The 19,607-nt window shown below is 52.5% G+C and overlaps 2 long non-coding RNA genes across 3 annotated transcripts in view; one reads left to right on the plus strand and one right to left on the minus strand.

Moving 5' to 3' along the window:
- Positions 1–6,363, minus strand: part of LOC116532104 — a 15,584-nt gene extending 9,221 nt beyond the window's left edge. The window contains exons 1-2 of one of the 2 annotated variants that reach the window (XR_004260717.1): positions 6,311–6,363; positions 3,245–4,024 (exon numbers count right to left, since the gene is read on the minus strand). This is a non-coding gene — a long non-coding RNA (uncharacterized LOC116532104). Of the gene's footprint in view, positions 1–3,244; positions 4,266–6,310 lie in introns of those variants that run through there. The other variant, XR_004260716.1, reaches the window with a different exon arrangement.
- On the plus strand, positions 2,425–19,167 carry LOC116532107. Its single transcript, XR_004260719.1, has 3 exons — positions 2,425–2,435; positions 6,864–6,868; positions 18,660–19,167. It is a non-coding gene; the product is annotated as an uncharacterized LOC116532107 (long non-coding RNA).
- The last annotated feature ends 440 nt before the right edge of the window (positions 19,168–19,607 follow it).

A 19,607-nucleotide genomic window follows, 5' to 3' on the forward strand; every position in this document is an offset into this window, starting at 1 on the left:
GGGGTGTGTGAGGTGGGCATGGTATATATGTGGTGTGTGGTGTGAGGTGGTTATGTGTATGGTGTGTATGAGGTAGGTATGATATGCATGTGCTGTGTATGGGATATGTGTGTGAGGTGGGTGTAATGTGTGTGGTGTAGATATGACATGTGTGTGGTGTGTGTTGTATATGGTTAAGTGTGTGGTGTGTGTGAGATGGGCATGATATAGATGTGGTATGAGGGGAGTATATGTGTGTGGTGTGTGTGGTGTATATGAGTTAAGTGTGTGGAGTGTGTGAGGTGGGTATGACATGCGTATGGTGTGTGAGGTGGGCATGGTATGCATGCTGTGTGTGGTGTATATGGGTTAAGTGTGTGGTATGGGTGAGGTAGGCATGGTATATATGTGGTGTGTGCGGTGTGTATGTGTGTGTGTGTGGCATGTATGGGGTATGTGTGTGAGGTGCATATGATATGTGTATGGGGTATGTGTGTGAAGTGGGTATGATACATGCATGGTATATGAGATGGGTATGATATGTGTATGGTGTGTGTGAGGTGGGCATGGTGTGTGTGCTATGTGTGGTGTCTATGGGTTAAATGTGTGGTGTGTGTGAGGCAGGCATGGTATATACATGGTATGTGAGGTGTGTATGTGTGTTGTGTGTGGCATGTATAGGGTATGTGTGTGAGGTGGGTATGATATGTGTAAGGGGTATGTGTGTGAGGTGGGAATGATGTGTGTGGTGTATATGGGTTAAATGTTGGGGTGTGAGAGGTGGGCATGGTTTATGCTATGTAGTGTGTGAGGTGTGTGTATATGTGTGCTGTGTGTGGTGTGTATGGGGTATGTGTGTGGTGTGTGTGAGGTGGATATGATAGGTTCCTAGTGTGTCAGGTGGGTATGATATGTGTATGGTATGTGTGAGGTGGTTATAGTATGTGTGTGGCATATGTGCTGTAACCGTACAAATTCAATGTGCGGGGTGTGTGAGGTGGGCATGGTATATAATGTAGTGTATGGTGTGTGAGGTGGATGTATGTGTGTTGTGTATGGTGTGTATGGGGTATGGGTATGGTATCTGTGAGGTGGGCATGGTATATATGTAGTGTGTGGTGTGTAAGGGGGGTAGATATGTTTGTTGTGTGTGGTGTGTATGGGGTATGTGTGTGGTGTGTGTGAGGTGGGCATGGTATGTGTGTGGTGCGTGTACATATGTGCACACATGCATATCTGTGCACTGCAGATGACAGGCAGGCCAGCAGCCCAGGACACGCAGCAGTGACCAGCTCAGCCAAGGCAGAGCTTTGGGGGGGAGTGGCCAGGCACCTGGCAGCTCAGGATCTTGGATGCACTAAGAGCCTAGAAAGAGAGAACAAGCTGTGTCACCATCTCCACCCAAGTTCATCACTAACATGAACCTATAAGCTGCACTGAAATTGTTCCACTTCTGATTAGAACCAGAAACACTCCAGATGGGCTCAGCACAGCAAAGGGGGGACTGTCCGACAAGGCCACAGTGTAGGGGTGGGCGAATTAATCATAGAGGCAGCTACCTTTTGTTTTTTCAAATGTGAAACATTTCTGAAAGGCTTAAGCAACACGTATTTAATTTAAAAGCTCAATTCAGATGAAGAAAGAAAAAGAATACATGCTCAGCTCCAGAGACATGCAAATGAGATTGGGGGACAGAGGGAAGATGATTCATTACTTCCATCATCCCTGAATAGCAGCAGTGGGTCTGAGCATCTTATCCCCACCAAGCAGGCCAGCAGGCAAGCCAGCTGCCACCTCTTCCTGTGCAAACCACAGGCACCATCCTCAAAAGCAGGTAAATGACTATCTCATTTGTTCAGGGATGGCAAAATGGTCCAGGGTTGGTAGCCATGTTTTCTTCCCAGCAAGACCTAACTGCTGTCATCTTTCTCTGGGACCCAGCCTCCATGAATAGAGTAGAAAGGCAGCCGTGAATAGAGTAGAAAGGCAGCCAGCAGAACCCAAATTGTTTTGCCCACAGGCTCCTCCCTACAAACCACACCTCAGTGCAACACAGTTTCCAAATCCAAGACGCAGAATCCATGAACAGAAAACCACCTGCTCCAGAAGGCACTTACAGGAAGTGAACATTAAAATCACATCTTTTTACATTTTTTTTCTAACATAATCAGTATTTCTCACTGCAAATACTAAAAGATGTTTACCATTTATAACCAGAAATACTGTTTCTCATAAAATAACCATAAAATACAAATTATTCAGTGACCCATCTTTCTGGAAAAGAGTAACACTATATGAAATTGAAGTATTGCCCCTAAAACCCAGATGATGGGCCCTGAAACTCTAAATATTTGAATTTTTAACTAACTTCATATCAAGCGCCTTTAATAAAAACGATGTCAAGCAGACGCACTATTAGAACTGATTTGAAAATCAAATTTCAAACTGACACAGCTGTATCAAAAAAAAAAAAATGAAAAGAGAAAAATCGCTTCATTGCTTTTTAGAGTTCTCAAAGATTATGTTAAACCCAGTCACGGTTCTGATGTCCAGGAAAGCAACTGCTGTGGTACAAAAGGACGAGTGTTAAAAGAGATCAGTGAGAGCCCTCTTTCCCAACTAACCCAGGCAGTGTGAGTGCAGGCTTTCAGCACAGCCCAGGGTTCCCGGAATCGAAAATTCCATCAACCCTTCCATGGGTGGGAAAGGCTGGGATCTTCATTCCTATGACACAAGACCTTGAAGGTTGCTGAAAAATGCTAGTCCCATCTGACTGGGGCAGCATTTTCATTTACTGCACACCATTAAGGTTGCTGTTTTATTTTGTTTTATTTTGTTTTGTTGAGACAGAATCTTGCTCTGTTCCCCAGGCTGGAGAGCAGTGGGGCAATCTCAGATCACTGCAAACTCTGCCTCCTACGTTCAATCAATTCTCCTGCCTCAGCCTCCTGAGTAGCTGGGATTACAGGTCCGTGCCACCACGCCCGGCTAATTTTTGTTTTTTGTTTTTTTTTTTTAAGTAGAGATGGGGTTTCACTACGTTGGCCAGGCTGGTCTTGAACTCCTGACCTCAAGTGATCCACCTGCCTCAGCCTCCCAAAGTGCTGGGATTACAGGCATGGGCCACCACACCTGGCTACCATTAGATTTTGGCAGGAATCCTTGTGCTAGATGCCATTATCCCACCAATCACTGAGCACTTCTTATTTGCTGCCCCTGGTGCTGCTAGATACTTTAGAGCAAGCTACCGTCCCTGCCCACCCACCTGAGGACAGAAGCCTCCAACTCTGCCTTGTCAGGTAAACTGACCAGTGTGTCTGACAGATGGTGAGTCCTTCTCTCAAAAAAAATGAGACAATTCTTTCACTTACACCAAAGTAAGCAAATGCTGAAAGAGCTTATAATGAAACATCACATTCCCCAATTTGGACTTACCAACTCCGCTGACCAACCTTGTCGTTATTTCTGATTTTAATTCTACTGGTGGCTATTTTTCATCTCTCTAAATATTTTTAAAACTCTATTTCTGGGTGTCACCCTCGGATAATATTTATTGGTATCTCAGTATGAGAGGTGAGCTTGGCAGGCCACAAACTCCCAGGCTCTGGTGCAAGTAACCAGATGATCGCACTAGCTACTGCAGTCTCACAGAGGGGCTTTCCATTCTTAGCGAACCTGGGGTCAAAGAGATCCTTCCAAGAGCTCTCACCTAACTCTGGGAACACAGAAGCATCCATCAGAAGGCCGGTGGTCACAAAGCCTTCAGGATGGATACAAGCTCTTTTCTTCACTTTACAAAGCACCAGAAAGGCTGGCACTAACATGGCATGTCACTGCCACACTTGAGGGCAGGAACTGTCTCCTGCTCCAGTTTGCATCCTCTGCTTCCAGCACCGGCCGATCTGCTCCATGCAGGATGAGCAGGTAGCTTCAGGTTGTCCACCCAACCCCCACAAAAGGTGGAGGTACACAGAGTATGAGCAGCCAAGATGAAGTCCTCACAGGCTTCTTTGATTCTTTCTACTATGCGAGATATTCTCCATACCTGAAGGATGAACAGCAAAGAAAACGTCCTCTATCCATACAATGGGGACTGTAATCAGCCCTAAGAAGGAAGGAAATTCTGATGCATGCTACAACACAGATGGGGCTTGAAGATATCAAGCAAAGTGAAAGAAAGCCAGTTGCAAGAGGACAAATGACTGTACGATTCCACTCAGATGTGGCACCTAGAGTTGTCAAACTCACAGAGACAGAAAGCAGAGGCTGGGCACGGTGGCTCATGCCTGGAATCCCAGCACTTTGGGAGGTCGAGACGGGTAGATCGCCTGAGGTCAGGAGTTAGAGACTAGCCTGACCAACATGGTGAAACCCCATCTCTACTAAAAATACAAAAAATTAGCCCACTGTGGTGGCAGGCACCTGTAATCCCAGCTACTTGGGAGGCTGAGGCAGAACCACTTGCATCCAGGAGCCAGAGGTGGCGGTGAGCTGAGATCACACCGTTGCACTCCGGCCTGGGCAACAAGAGCGAGACTCCACCTCAAAAAAACGTAGACAGACAGTAGAATGGTGGCTGCCAGGGGTTGGGGGGAGACAGAAGGAAGAGCTTCACCTCCTTCCAGCATTCAGTCCACCCCACCTCTACTGTTCACACACACTCACACCCCATGGGACTCAGCCTGCAGCTTCTCCCAGCCCAGGAGCTGGACAGTGGGGAGAGGCACAGACCTCCCTTCCTAGCAAATGAGAGGGAAGACTCAGTGCCCATCACTAGTGCCATCACCCAGTCCCAGCTCAGCCATGGAGCCCACTCCAAGGGCCCCCCTGTCAGTGCTGCTAGCACCCACCAAGGGAGGGCTGTCGGCACACAGCCACAAGCTCCAGCTTTATCCACTCATGCTCTGGACACTGCCCACAGCCCCAGCAGATTCCATGTCCATGTCACCCCAGCCCTCCTGCCCAAGAGATCCTAAGTTCAGGAGACCCTCTCCAAGTCCAGGCTGCAGGGGAAGGCCGCCCCCAAGGTCACCTAGGAGTGAGTGCAGAGGGAAGGGCATCCTGGACGCTTCAGACTGGGAAACACAGATTCTATCTCCTACATAGTGGCCACACCTCCCGGGAGAGGAGAAACTCCTGCCTCATCTCAATGGAGAGACCCTGACCCAGAGACCTGAGAAAAAGCCACCTGCGGGCTCCCAGCACCTACCAAGCTGCACCTTAGGAAAACCTGTCCTGCTTCAACCTGCAAAGCTCTCACGTCTTAATTTCTAAAACCTCTGTCCTTTCTGAAAGAGGTCGGAAAATAGAAAAAAACAAAACAACAACAACAACAAAAAGAGGCACAGGAGGTTGAAGAGGCCAAAAGCAGTTTAGCTTCCCCCCCCGCAAAAAAAATGCCAAACACCTGATACGGAGTTTGGGGTGCTTGACCCTCCGCGTGCCCATTTAGGAGCTGACTGCGCTCAACCAAGATTTACGTGTGGTCCCTGCCAGGTGTTATCTAAACAGATCTGAAAAAATAAGCCTTCCTCTTTCCAGTAAATACTAAGTTAACACTGGCAGGCCACTCTAAGGCTCTGCCCTCCACTGGGGTCCCCCAGGGCAGGCCCCTAGCAGGTGTCCTCACCCTCATCCTCCCTCCACATCGGGCCAGGAAAAAAACTGGCCCAGGCCTGGGCACGCGGAGGCCCACTGCCCAGTCCGTAGAGCCCTGCTTGGGGATCGGGAGCCTCAGTGTTCTCCACCATCTGCGGCCAGACCTCCCGCCAGCAGCCTTGCCAGGCAGTGCCTGACGTGGGAAAGGGGCGTGGCCTCAGAGCAGGTCCACGCCGCGCCCGCAATCCGAAGCCTGGAGCCCAGGGTTGTTTAATTGAGAAGTTTTTCCCTCTAGGCCTTATTATAAAGGGAAAGGGAAGAGGATGAAGATCTGAGCTCGAATTCCCCGGGGGCAGCGAACCCATAGGCGACCCCAATACAGTTGCCGCCCCAGCACCAGGACTTCATGCAGGCGCCAAGCGGGGCCACGGAACGCACCAGCGGCCCGGCCAATCTGGCAGGCCCTGAGAAGGCACCCGAGCACCCCTAGACAGTGCCTCTTGCCGGCGGCCGGTGGCCCTTTGCTGCCGTACCCCCTGCCCAGGATGCGAGAGCCGACTCCTGGTCCCCACTGCACCAGCCCACCGATCGTGGGAGGGGGAAGGGGCTGCCCGAGAGAAGTGGGGCCGCCGGGCTGCACACCCAGATCCCAGCAATAGCCGCCCCGCCAGAGCGCAAGGCTCGGAGCGCTCTGGCCGCAGGTTCCGCGCCACCACCGTCTCTGGGTACGCACCCGTCTACTCCGCGGGTAGAGCCAGCAAGTCAGGCAGCCCGGACCCTCCAGCTTAACTGGACAGGGCCCGGGCTGTTTCAGTGCGCTAAGACGCCCACCGCCGCTCGCTCAGTCCGGGAAGCCCAGCTCCTGACGAACCCACGCGGAGCCACACACCGCAACTAATAACTGCCCAGCCCGGCAACCGCTAACGGGCCCCCAAGCTAAACGGCTGCCTGCGCGCCCGAAAAGCGGAGTACGGCAAGCCCGCAGGGCCGCCGCTACCCGGCGCACGCGCACTCACCTGCGGCCCCGGACCCACAGCCCCGTCCCGGCTGCTTCCCCTCACCAGAGGCGCTCATTCGCCTCTTGGATCATTGGAGCGGGAAAAGCTTCCCGGCAACAATGAGCGGTAGGAAGAGAGGGAAGATAAAGCTGCGACCGCGCCGGGTGTGCGGGAGGCCCTGCGCCCACTGGCTCCGGCGCTGGGACAGTCGGCAGAGCGGGCTGGTGCACCCGGGACCAGTCCCCGAGCTGGTCTCCGGAACCAGGGCTGGAGCCCCGACGATGGAAGGCGTGGTGCCCCGAATGCCCCTGCCTGTAATCCAGGACTTCTGGAGGCCAATCCCAGCACTGTGGGGAACCCATTAAACCGGTTAGCAAAAGGGCGGGGCGCGATAGCTCATGCCTGTAATCCCAGCACTTTGGGAGGCTGAGGCGGGCAAATCACAAGGTCAAGATACCGAGACCATCCTGGCCAACACGGTGAAAACCTGTCCTTATTAAAATACAAAAATTAGCTAGGCGTGGTGGCAGGCACCTGTAGTCCCAGCTACTCAGGAGGCTGAGGCAGGAGACCTGTTTGATCCTGGGAGGCAGAGGTTGGCAGTGAGCAGAGATTGCGCAACTGCACTCCAGCCTGGCGCCTACCGACAGACCCAGACTGTTTCTCAAAAAAAATAAAAATAAATAAAGAAGTAGGGCCGGGCGCGGTGGCTCATGCCAGGCGTGGTTGCAGGTGCCTGTAGTCCCAGCTACTGGGGAGACTGAGGCAGGAGAATTGCTTGAACCGGGAGGCTGAGGTTGCAGTAAGCAAAGATCTCGCCATTGCATTCCAGCCCAGGCGAAAGAGTGAGACTCCGTCTCAAACAAGCAAACAAAAAAACAGACAAGAGACACAAACTTTAACTGCAGACCTTATCAGTATTAAAAAAATAAATGAGGCCAGGCGTGGTGGCTCATGCCTGTAATCCCAGCACTTTGAGAGGCCTACGAGTGCAGATCGCGAGGTTCGGAGATCGAGGCCATCCTGGCCAACATAGTGAAAAACCCCGTCTCTGCTAAGAACAAAAAATTAGCTGGGTGTGGCGGTGCGCGCCTGTAGTCCCAGCTACGCAGCAGGAGGCTGAGGCAGGAGAATCGCTTGAACCTGGGAGGCAGAGGTTGCAATGAGCCGAGATTGTACCATTGCACTCCAGCTTGGTGTCAGAATGAGACCCCATCTCAAAAAAAAAAAAAAAGATAAATAAATATTAGAACAACTTTGAAATTTGAGATAAAATGAACAAATTCATTCAGCAAACACGGCTTAGCAAAATGAAGTGATATATATGTAATTGGACCTGTAATTAAAAACTTATAAACTACAGTCTCACATGGCTTAATAAGTGAATTCTTTCCAAATGCTTAAGGAAGAAATAGCACACATCTTACATGAACTATGTCAGAAATAGGAGAAGAACAATTTACAAATTGTTTAACCAGCATAGCCTTAATATTTCATATTGAAACCTAATATGATATCACCAGAAAGGAAACCTACACTCCACTTCCTTTTGTGAACATAAGTACAAAATTACCAAATGAACTATGAGCAAACCCAATTACACCACATATAAAATGGGGTTGATCATACATCACAAGCAAGTTGACTGAATTCCAGAAATGCAATGTTAGTCAACATTCAAAAGCCAATCACTGTAAGCTACCTTATCAACATAAAAATAGAAACAAATGCTCAATCCACAAAGAAAAAAGCAACTGATAAATTTCAGTACCCATTCATAAATTTGAAAACCGATCTAACAGAGAGAAAGCAACATGCCCAGTTAAACACTCCTGCAGTTGAGAATAGTGACACAACTTACTTGCCGCCGAAAGATAAAAATTGAAGTATAATCTTAAAACTTTTGAGAAATCTATGTTTTTCAGCTAAAAAGAGACAGACTCGGCCTTTGAACCTTCCCTCTTTCCCGCCCAGGAAGGCAATCCTAGGCCTGGCAAAACAGCAGCCACTTTGTAGCCACAAGAACAAAAGCTACATGGCTAAGGAAGTACCAGGAAACTCGCTCTGTTGCCCAGGCTGGAGTGCAGTAGTGCGATCTTGGCTCACTGCCACCTCCACCTCCCAGGTTAAAGCATTTCTCCTGCCTCGGCCTCCAGAGTAGCTGGGACTACAGGCATGTGCCATCACGCCTGGCTAATTTTTTGTATTTTTAGTAGAGATGGGTTTCACCATGTTATTCAGGATGGTCTCAATCTCCTGACTGTGTAATCCACCTACCTCCGCCTCCCAAAGTGCTGGGATTACAGGCATGAGCCACCGTGCCTGGCCTCCTCTGCACAAAATGAACCTATTACTTCATTTTTGCCCACTGCCAATCACCTATCAGGTCTCCATAGGCAAGCCTGGAGCATGAAAGTCTGAAGTCCTGTCTGCCTCAGCTGATCGCCTCCCATCCCGCACCTGTGTTCGCCATTGTCCCTGATTGCCCAGCAGAGCTTCTCCACACAAGTCCCTCACCCAACCCTGCCATCTTAACTGTTCTTATGATAATGTGAATACTTCTCACCCAGCCTGTCATCTTAACTGCTCTTCTGCCTCATCCCCACCCACCACTGTAACTAAACTCGTGGTCATGTATACTCCTTGCCCCTAACCCCACCACTGTAACTGATCTTACTCTGCAACGCCCCCACCCCTGAAAAAACTACCCCAACCTATAAAGCCAATTCCCACCTTACCCCCTTCGCCTTTCTTGGATTCGGCCCACTTGCACCCCAGTGAGAAATAAAACGGCCTTGTTGCCCCCACAAAGCCTCTTTGGAAGATCTCTTTATTAAATGCATTTAATATTCGGTACTACTGGATGCGAATAACGTCACCTCCCTCCACCTCTTAGAGCATCACACTCCCCTAACCTAGAAACAACCCATACCCTTATCGCCAGGGAGGTGGATTTGAGAGCTGTTTTCCCGCCTCCTCCTTTGGCTGCCTTGTGAATTCATCTTTTTTCTTTTGCAAAACCCGTGTCACAATGATGGACTTGCTGTGCACAGGGAGAATGGACCTAGACCTGGCCAGTGACACTGCAGATGGTCACGGCTGCCTCCAGACAGCTATGGCTGCCTCTTTCCTTCTGCCTTCCAAGTCACATATAAAGGCCCCTTTTGGCCAACTCTTCCTCTGGGAAGCCCCTCCTCAAGGGGCACCAGAACTGATGGGAAAGGCAGAGAGAGGAAGCTCAGGATGGGGGTGAAAAGCCAGGAATGTGGAGGCCGATTTCTGCTCAGCTTTGTTCCCTTGCTTAGAGAGACTGGAACCCAGGGCATCAGCCACAGGCCTTGGGATAAACCTTGGGCCAAGGAAAACAGCTGGATGAATCCTTGGAGACCATGAGATCCACCTTCTCACTCTGTGGACTGGGAAATCGGGCTCTGACTCCTGCTGTAGATTGTGGCAGGTCCCAGGCCACTAACTCTGTCCTCTGTGGCCAGCACCACTGCAGCCTGGGCCTCAGCTGGTGGAGCAAACTGGGCTCACCCACTGCCAAGCAACTGCAAAAACGGCACATGGCAGTCATGGGCAGAGCCCAGGCCAGGACGTCAGCCTGTCTGGCCTGTGGACAATTGCTCAGCCTGCAGCTGGGGCCTGGCTAGGGCAGACATGGGGCCAGGTGCACAGCAGCGGGGGGCGCCTGCCCATCTCCACAGCCATCCTCCTCCTGGGCACACTCAACAAAAGGCACTCCTTAAAACAAAATAAAATATATTGTCAAATATTCCAGGCCAGGTGCAGTGGCTCACGCCTATAACCCCATCACTTTGGGAGGCTGAGACGAGTGGATCACTTGAGGTCAGGACTTCAAGACCAGTCTGGTCAACATGGTGAAACCCCGGTCTCTACTAAAAACACAAAAATTACCCCAGCGTGGTTGCATGTGCCTGTAAAGCCGGCTACTCCGGAGGCTAAGGTGGGAGAATCACTTGAACTCGGGAGGCAGAGGTTGCAGTCAAGGGTGACAGAGCAAGACTCAGTCTCGAGAATAAATAAATAAATACATAAATAAATGTTTTAAACATACATAAATCTGTAGGAGCCCATATGCCAAACACCTGGGTACCACTCTCTGGGGTTATCAGAACATACTCATATGTAGTGGTACTTGCTTCAGACTTTTTCTTGTTTCATAAACTAAAGCAAACTTACATATGAAATAAAGCCCCCAGAACCTCCCCCTACAGGCTTATTCCGCTACCCATCCCCAGAGATACCCAATCCTCTGAATTTAGAGTTCATCACTCCTGTGCAATATTTTATAGTTCTGCTACTTATGTGGATGTCTTCAAACATATTTTAAAATGTCAGCTAATACGTGTATGTCCTATTATATATTATATGTGACTTGTACATATTATTCAAAACTTACTTTTTTTTTTTTTTTTTTGACAGTCTCACTCTGTCTCAGGCTGGAGTGCAATGGCACCACCTCACTCACTGCAACCTCTGACCCCCTGGTTCATGCGATTCTCCTGCCTCAGCCTCCTGAATAGCTGGGATTACAGGCATGCACTACTACGCCCGGCTAATTTTTGTATTGTTATTAGAGATGGGGTTTCACCATGTTGGCCAGGATGGTCTCCATCTCTTAACCTCGTGATCCACCAGCTTTAACCTCCCAAAGCGCGGGGATTACAGGTGTGAGCCACTGCACCCAGTCTCTCCTCATTTCTATGTCCAATTCCCTCATTCCTATTGATGCTAAACCTCTTGCTATGTTTGCAGATAAGATCATTCAAGTTTCCTCGTCTTTTTTTTTTTTCTTTCAGATGGAATCTTGCTCTGCTTCCCAGGCGCAATCTCGGCTCACTGCAACCTCCGCCTCCTGGGTTCAAACGATTCTCATGCCTCAGCCTCTCGAGTACCTGGGACTACAGGCACGTGCCACCACGGCCAGCTAATTTTTGTGTTTTTAATAGAGATGAGGTTTCACCATGTTGGCCAGGCTAGTTTCAAACTCCTGACCTCAGGTATCTGCCCACCTTGGCCTACCAAAGTGCGGGGATCACAGGTGTGAACCACCGTGCCCGGCCAAGTTAACTTTTCTATGAATTACATGTTCATATTGTTTGCCCACTTTTCTTTCAGTAGGTTGACTTTTTAAAATATTAGTTTATAAGAATTCCTGCCGGGCGCGGTGGCTCAAGCCTGTAATCCCAGCACTTTGGGAGGCTGAGGCGGGTGGATCACGAGGTCAAGAGATCGAGACCATCCTGGTCAACATGGTGAAACCCCGTCTCTACTAAAAATATAAACATTAGCTGGGCATGGTGGCGCGTGCCTGTAATCCCAGCTACTCAGGAGGTTGAGGCAGGAGAATTGCCTGAACCCAGGAGGCGGAGGTTGCGGTGAGCCGAGATCGCGCCATTGCACTCCAGCCTGGGTAACAAGAGTGAAACTCCGTCTCAAAAAAAAAAAAAAAAAAAAAAAAAAAGAATTCCTTAAATATTCTACATATGTATCCTTTGTTGATTATACGAATTGCAAATACCTGCTCCTGATCTACGGTTTCTTTTTAAACTTTGTAGTATGTTTGGTCGAATGAAGTCTAAATACTTTGGCGAAATCAAATCTATCACCATTTTTCTTTTGAGCTTATGCTTTTAATATTTTTTTCTTTTGAGACAGAGCCTCACTTTGTTGCCCAGGCAGTGGCTCAATCACAACTCACTGCAGCCTCAAATTCCTGGCCTCCAGTGATCCCCTCTCCTTAGCCTCCTGAGTAGCTAGGACCACAGGCACACAGTGGACCAAACAGCTAATTTTGTGGATAAATATATATATGTGTATATATATGTGTGTGTGTATATATATATATATATATACACACACACAGGGAGAGACAGGGTCTTGTTATGTTACTCTGGCTAGTCTGTAAGTCCTGGGCTCAAGGAATCCTCCTGCTTCAGCCTACCAAAGTGCTGGGATTACAGGCGTGAACCACCACACCCAGACACTTTCAGTACTTTAAGAAATTATTTTCTATGTACTATGGACTGAATGTGTCCCTTCAAAATTTATATGTTGAAATCCTAGCCTCCAATGTAATGGTGCTAGGTGAGGCCCTTGGGAGGTAATTAGGTCAGGTGGGTGGAGCTCTCATGATGGATCAGCACCTCTATAAGAAGAGATGCAGAGCCGGGTCCCTTGCTCTCAGGCCCCTCTTCTCCATTCTCTGGGACAGGAGAGTCCTACCTGCTTGTGGGGCCACTTCGGTCTCTCCTCTGGGGTCTTAGTTTTGGGCTTGAAGCCTCCCTGGGGGTCTTCACAGTGCTTGGCCTCGGGAGGGAGGTTCAATGACTTGGGTTTCACTTCGTGCTTGCTGGGGCTGCAGCTGGCCTTCCTGGCCAGGCAGGCCTCTGCAGAGTCCCCAGATCCTCGCTCAGGCCCATGCTGGCCTCACTGGCATTGGTGATGCTGGTCATGCTCAGGTCCCTCTTGATCTTGGCCATGATCGGGTCGATGTCCTCCTCCTGGTCCTCCGCATCCCTGTCCCCATGCCTCAGGTGGTAGTGGGAGGTGCCGGTGTTCCCGTTGGCCCCTGTGGGGTAGCAGTCCTGGTAGCCCTCTTTGTTGGGACAGTTGTGGCCATATTCTTCCTGTTGGTGGGCCTCCAGGACAGAGGGCTCACCCTCCAGGACGGGCAGGAGGCCGTCCGGGTAGTCCTGGCTGTACTCAGCACAGTGGCCGTTGGGGTGCAGGCCGCCGAGTCCAGCCACTCCTCTCCTGTCCCAGAGTAGGACTCTCCTGCCCCAGAGAAGGGAGCAGAGGGGCCTGAGAGGAAGGGACCTCCTGGTACAGCCCCCACAGATGGTGAAGCAAGGCAGTGGGAGGGGCTGGGTGCCTTGCAGTTCTAATGGGAGCTGAGCTCTTCACTGGTCCAGTTAAGAGACATGTTGTGTGGATGCTTGTGGCACGTGTCAGTGTCCACGGGGTACGTGCCATGAACCAGGTACTCATCCCTGTTGCAGTCCATGCCCTCCAGGTAGCTGTCGTCCTTGGGGCAGTAGCTGATGTAGTAGGTGATGCCCTCCTCCTCCTCGGGGAGGCCTTCATAGTAGTCTTCCTCCTCTGAGGTATTGTTCACTTAGTTGGAGTTGGAGTCCCCATCAGGGCTGTGGTTTTGGCACTCCTGCTCCTCAGGCATGGGGCTCTCTGAGTAGCCAGGACTCTCCAGGGTGGCCAGTTCCAGGCTCTTGGGCACACAGTCCTCTAAAGACAGCTCCACTTCTTTGCTCCTGGCCGTGGGGGACAGGGCCTGACCTCGCCCTGGGGTCCAACACGCCACTCCTCGCACTCTCACGCTTCCAGTGGGCCATGGCAGGCACTCGTAGCCATCATCTCCTGGAGGCAGCCACTGTGGGAGGAACATTGATTGGAAAGGACAGAGTCAGAACCTCACAAAGCCCGGCCACGCACGAGGCCACTCCACCGCCACAGCGCCTCCGACCACGTTCTTCCACAGCAATGGGAATTTACAGATGAAGATTTTCACTGCAGCAATCTTTTAAAAAACTGAAAATGACCTAAGTACCCGTAAATAAAAGAATGGTTAAATAAATGACGGCAGAGTTTGCATGCTGCAAGAGTTGATGGTGTTTTTAAAGAGCCAGGGCAACGTGCACTACAGTGAGGGATCTTAAGGGCCTGTTTTGGAGAGAAAATGTTAAGTAAGCACACGTGTGTATATCCCAGTTTCGGCTCCGTCAAGATGGCTAGAGAATACACACACACTCCCCAGCCCATACACAGATGCAAAGGCACACAGAAACGGGGAGCCCCCAAAGGTCTGTCAGCCATGTCCTCTGGGGAGGGGAGGAAAGAGGTGGGAGCAGAGGGGGCTTGCACATTTTACTTTGTTAAAGATGTTTGTACTGGTTGAGTCTTTTACCAAATCGCATTTTATTATTCACCAGCATCATAACCAAACCCACCTGTGCACCTTTGAGGGTCTCCTCTTCTAGCTGGGGAGATGTCAGCACTGAGACAAAACAACCCGTGGGGAAGGGCAGATACTGAGGGGAGGAAGCGGGACTTCCCACACCAGCCACTGCTCTGGGCGTCTTGAGAGGTGGCAAACAGGCCAGTCTCCTCCAGGAAGGCAGCCACAAGGGGAGAGGGGCCAGCCTCCCAGGTGATCAGGACATGAGCACGCCCCAGGGCACAGCCAGAGACACCAGAAATACAGGAGGCAGTGCTGACCCAAGGGAGTGTGGGACCAGGGGATGTGCCAGCCAGGATAGCTGTGGTCTTGCAGATGAGCAGTATAAATTTTGGGAAAACTAAATCATTCCATTTCATTCAATGAGTAGCTTGTGTGGTGGGGGCTGTGTGGTGTGTGCATGAAATACAGTGTGTGTGGTGTGGTGGGTAGGGAGTGTGGAGTGTGTGGTGTGTGTGTGTGTGTGTGTGTGTGTGTGTGGTGGGGCGTACTTGAGGGTGTGGTGAGTGTGTGCACTGTACTGTATATGGTGTATGGTGTGTGGTGTCTGTGATGTGTCTGTGGTATGTGTGGAGTGTGATGTAGTGTGGAAGGGTTGAGTGTGTATGTTTTGTGTGCATGGTGTAGTGTGTGTGGTGTGTATGGGGTGTGTTGATGTAGTGTGGAAGGGTTGAGTGTGTATGTTTTGTGTGCATGGCGTAGTGTATGTGGTGTGTATGGGGCGTGTGTGGTGTGTAAGAGATGTGTGTAGTGTATGCATGTATGATATTGTGTGGTGTGTGTGGTATCTGTGTAGTGTGAGTAAGTTGTCTGTGTGGAAGGTAATGTGTTGTATGGGTGATGTAATACATATGTGGAGTGTGTTGTGCTGTGTGTGTGGTATTTATGAAGCATGTGAGGTGTGTGGCATGTATGGGGTGTGTGGGTGTATACAAAATGTATATGGTGTGTATGTATGGTATTATGTGGTGTGTGTGGTATGTGTGGTGTGTGTGTATGAGGTGTGGTGTGTAGGGAGTATGTGTGTGGTGTGTAGTATGTGTGGAGAGTGCATGGTGTATATGAAGTATGTATTTGGTATATGTGTGGTGTACATGGGTTAAATGTGTGGTGTGTGTGAGGTGGGCATGGTGTATATGTGGTTTGTGGTGTGTGAGATGGGTATGATATGTGTGTTGTGTGTGGTGTGTATGGGGTATGTGTGTGGTGTGTGTGATGCACATGAGTTAAGTGTGTGGTGTGTCTGAGGTGGGCATGGCATATATGTGGTGTGTGATATGTGACGTGGGTATGATATGTGTGCAGTGCATCTGGGGTGTGTGTGGTGTATGTGAGGTAGGTATGATATGTATGCGCTGTGTGTGTGGTGTAGATGGGTTAAGTGTGCCTGGTGTGTGAGGTGGGTATGATATGTATGTTGTGTGTGGTGTGTATGGGATACGTGTGTGGTGTATGTGAGGTGGGCATGGCATGTGTGTAGTGTGAGGTGGGTATGATATGTGTGTTGTGTGTGGTGTGTACGGGGTATGTGTGTGGTGTGTGTGAGGTGGGCATGGTATGTGTGTGGTGTGTGTGTGTGCTGCATACGGGTTAAGTGTGTGGAGTGTGTGAGCTGGGCATGGTATATATGTAGTGTGTGGTGTGTAAAGTGGGTAGATATGTTTGTTGTGTGTGGTGTGTATGGGGTGTGTGTGGTGTGTGTAAGGTGGGCATGGCATATGTGTAGTGTGAGGTGGGTAGATATGTTTGTTGTGTGTGGTGTGTATGGGTTAAGTGTGTGGAGTGTGTGAGCTGGGCATGGTATATATATAGTGTGTGGTGTGTGAGGTGGGCAGATATGTTTGTTGTGTGTGGTGTGTATGGGGTATGTGTGTGGTGTGAGGTGGGCATGGTATGTGTGTGGTGCGTGTACATATGCACGCACATGCATATCTGTGCACTGCAGATGACAGGCAGGCAGGCAGCCCCAGGACACGCAGCGGTGACCAGCTCAGCCAAGGCAGAGCTCTGCGGGGGAGTGGCCAGGCACCTGGCAGCTCAGGATCTTGGATGCACTAAGAGCCTAGAAAGACAGAACCAGCTGTGTCACCATCTCCACCCAAGTTCATCACTAACATGAACCTATAAGCTGCACTGAAACTCTTCCACTTCTGATTAGAACCAAAAACACTCCAGATAGGCTCAGCACAGCCAAGGTTGGGGAAACTGTCCTCAATGTTCTCCTTCACTATCTGCAGCCAGATCTACCACCAGCAGCCTTGCCAGACAGTGCCTGCCTTGGGAAAGGGGCCCGGCACAGGGGCAAGCCCCCACCATGCCCCCAACCCCGCGCCTGCAGCCCAGGGGCAACAGGGCGTAGGATCTTTAATTGAGAAGTTTTTCCCTCTGGGCCTTATTATAAAGGGAAAAGAGAAGGGGGCGACGATCCCTGCTTGGGTTCTCCAGGGACTGCGAACCCAGAGAGGACCCCAACCCAGCTGCCGCCCGGCATTGGGACTTGATGCCAGCGCCAAGCAAGGACGGGGGAACGCACCAGCGGCCCGCCCAGCTCAGCAGCAGGACCCCAGTGCCCCTCCACCCCCAGACAGCGCCTTTAGCCGGCGCCGGGTGGCCATCGGTAGCGAGCCCCCACCCCCACGCCCACCCAACCCGGGGATGCGAGAGCTGCCGCCTAGTACCCTCTGCGCCCATCCACCGGTCGTGGGAGAGGGAAGTGGCCGGCAGGAGAGAAGTTGGGCCGCTGGGCTAAAACCCAGATCCCAGCAACTGCCTCCCCGCAGCCCAGCCGAGTCCACAGGGCAGCGCTCGGGAGCACTGGGGCCGCAACCTCCGGCCGGCCGTCCCCCGCACATCCGGGTCCCTGCAGCGCCGCGGGAGGCCCCAGGTTGCCACCGCCGGTAAGTCAGGCAGCCCGGACCCCCCAGCTTACCTGGCCAGGGCGCCGGGTTGCTTCAGCGTGCTGTGGTCACCGCCCCGCCCCGCCGCCGCCCGCTGGGTCCGCGAAGCCGAGCTCCTCAGCGAGCCCGCGCCCAGCCGCACACACACAACCCGGCGCCTGCAGCCCAGGGGCAACAGAGGGTGGGATTTTTAATTTAGAAATGTTTCTCTCTGGGCCTTACTACAAAGGGAAAGAGAAGTGGGACAAGATCCAGGCTCGGGTTGTCCGGCCAAGGAACGCACCAGCGGCCCGGCCAGCCTGGTGGGACCCAAGCGGGCGCCCTCGCTCCCCGACCACTGCCCCCCCCCCCCACCCCCACCAGAAAGCGCCTGTAGCCGCCGCCAAGTGGCCCGTAGCTGCGGTGCCACCCCGCGCGGGATGCGGCAGCCGCCGCCTTGTCCCCGCTGCACCCGCCTGCGGGTCGTGGGAAGAGGAAGTGGCCATAGGAGAGGAGAGGGGCCTCCGGGCTGCACCCCCAGATCCCAGCAACAGCCGTCCCGCAACCCCGCGGAGTCCAGAGGGCAGTGCTCGGAGCACTCGGGCAGCCACCTATGCGCCTCCCCCGACTCGTCCTGGTCCCTGAGGCGCCCTGCGAGGTCGCAGGCTGCCACCGGCGAGTTGGGCAGCCCGGGTCCCGCAGCTTACCTGGCCAGGGCGCTGGGCTGCTCCAGCGCGCTCCCGTCCTACCCGAGTCGCCGCCCGCTCGGTCCGCGAAGCCGAGCTCCTCAGCGAGCCCGCGCCGAGCCGCGCACACGTTCTGCGGCAGAGTAGCCGCCGGGCGCGACCCGGAAACAGCAGACGGCAAGCGCGCAGGGCCACCTTTACCGGGCCCACGCACACTCACCTGAGACAGGCACCCCCAATCGCTCCCTTCGCTTCACCCTCTCTTGGGTTTCTGGGGCGGAAAAGCTTCCCGGCCACACGGCGTGGCGGGAAGAGACGGAACACAAAGATGCGTCGGAGCCGGGCGTGCACAAGGCCCTGACCCCCCTGACCCTGCTGGGACAATAGGCAGGGCGGGCGGGTGCACCTGGAACCGGGGCGCCGGGCTGGCCTCCCGGACTGGTGCTGGAGCTGGAGCTGGGGCTGGAGCTCAGACGGGTGGAAGGCACGGCGCCCCCGAACGCCTCGGGGCCTGGGGAGCACCCAGATTCCCGAGGCACGTCCTGGCCCTGCTGGCTGGGGAGCTGCAGGGGTCTGGTTGCGCGGGTAGAACCCTTGAACACTAGACTCCCACCGAGCCACCGCCGCCTCACTGCGCCCTACTCACTCGACCCCCCCACCACCGCAATTGTAGGAGGCGACCCTAGAGCAAGGAACCCTCGGGGATCGCGGCCTCAGAAAACCCCATCCGGCAGGAGAGGCCCCCTGCTGCCTCCCCACTGCAGCTCCCCTAGGCGCATGCAAAACTCTTAAGTATTCCCTACCGGTCCTCTCTAACCACCCCAGCACCCCGCTTCCGATACTCTGTGCTGCTTTAGCCCCCAACCCTAGGACCTCACTCCAGGCCATTCTCTCCTTGCTGTCCTAAATGGAAAGGACCTTGACCTCCGCGGGGCCCTGGGGAGCACACACACACACATCCCCAGGGGAGCCAGTCTTCTGCCCCCACAGCACCAGGGATTCCCTGGGGGCCCTGGAAGGTGGTGCTGGAGACTCCGGTGTCAGCTTCGGCCCTCTGGCCCTTTTGTGGAATCCCAGGTAGATGTGGTAAGCCCTGGGAGACGCACAGGGTGCCTTGTCTGGGCAGATCGGGGGCTCAGGTGCCTCCTTACCTGAGTGATTTGCCCTCTTTTCTCCTTGTGGCCGGATTAGGTGAATCTGTGTCCGAAGTAGGGGGTAAAGAAGGACAGGGGACCTAGGGGGTGAAGAGAGCCCATCTGCCTGCCACCTTGAGGGCCTGAGCTGAGACCCTGAGAAGAAGGGGCTGAGGCAAGCCAAATCCTGAGCTGCACTATGGTTAGATACAGTGTGGACTTGGCCTCTCCACACTCTGCCTCCACCAAACACTCACAAATCCCCAGGGCCACAGCTGCCAGTGGGGGCTGCTCCTGGTAGAGCAGCTTTGTAGCCACAGGGCCAAAGGGGCAAAGGCAGA

Source organism: Sapajus apella, unplaced genomic scaffold (assembly GCF_009761245.1).
Source record: "Sapajus apella isolate SASKATOON/1434 unplaced genomic scaffold, GSC_monkey_1.0 scaffold74, whole genome shotgun sequence".
NCBI lineage: Eukaryota > Metazoa > Chordata > Mammalia > Primates > Cebidae > Sapajus > Sapajus apella.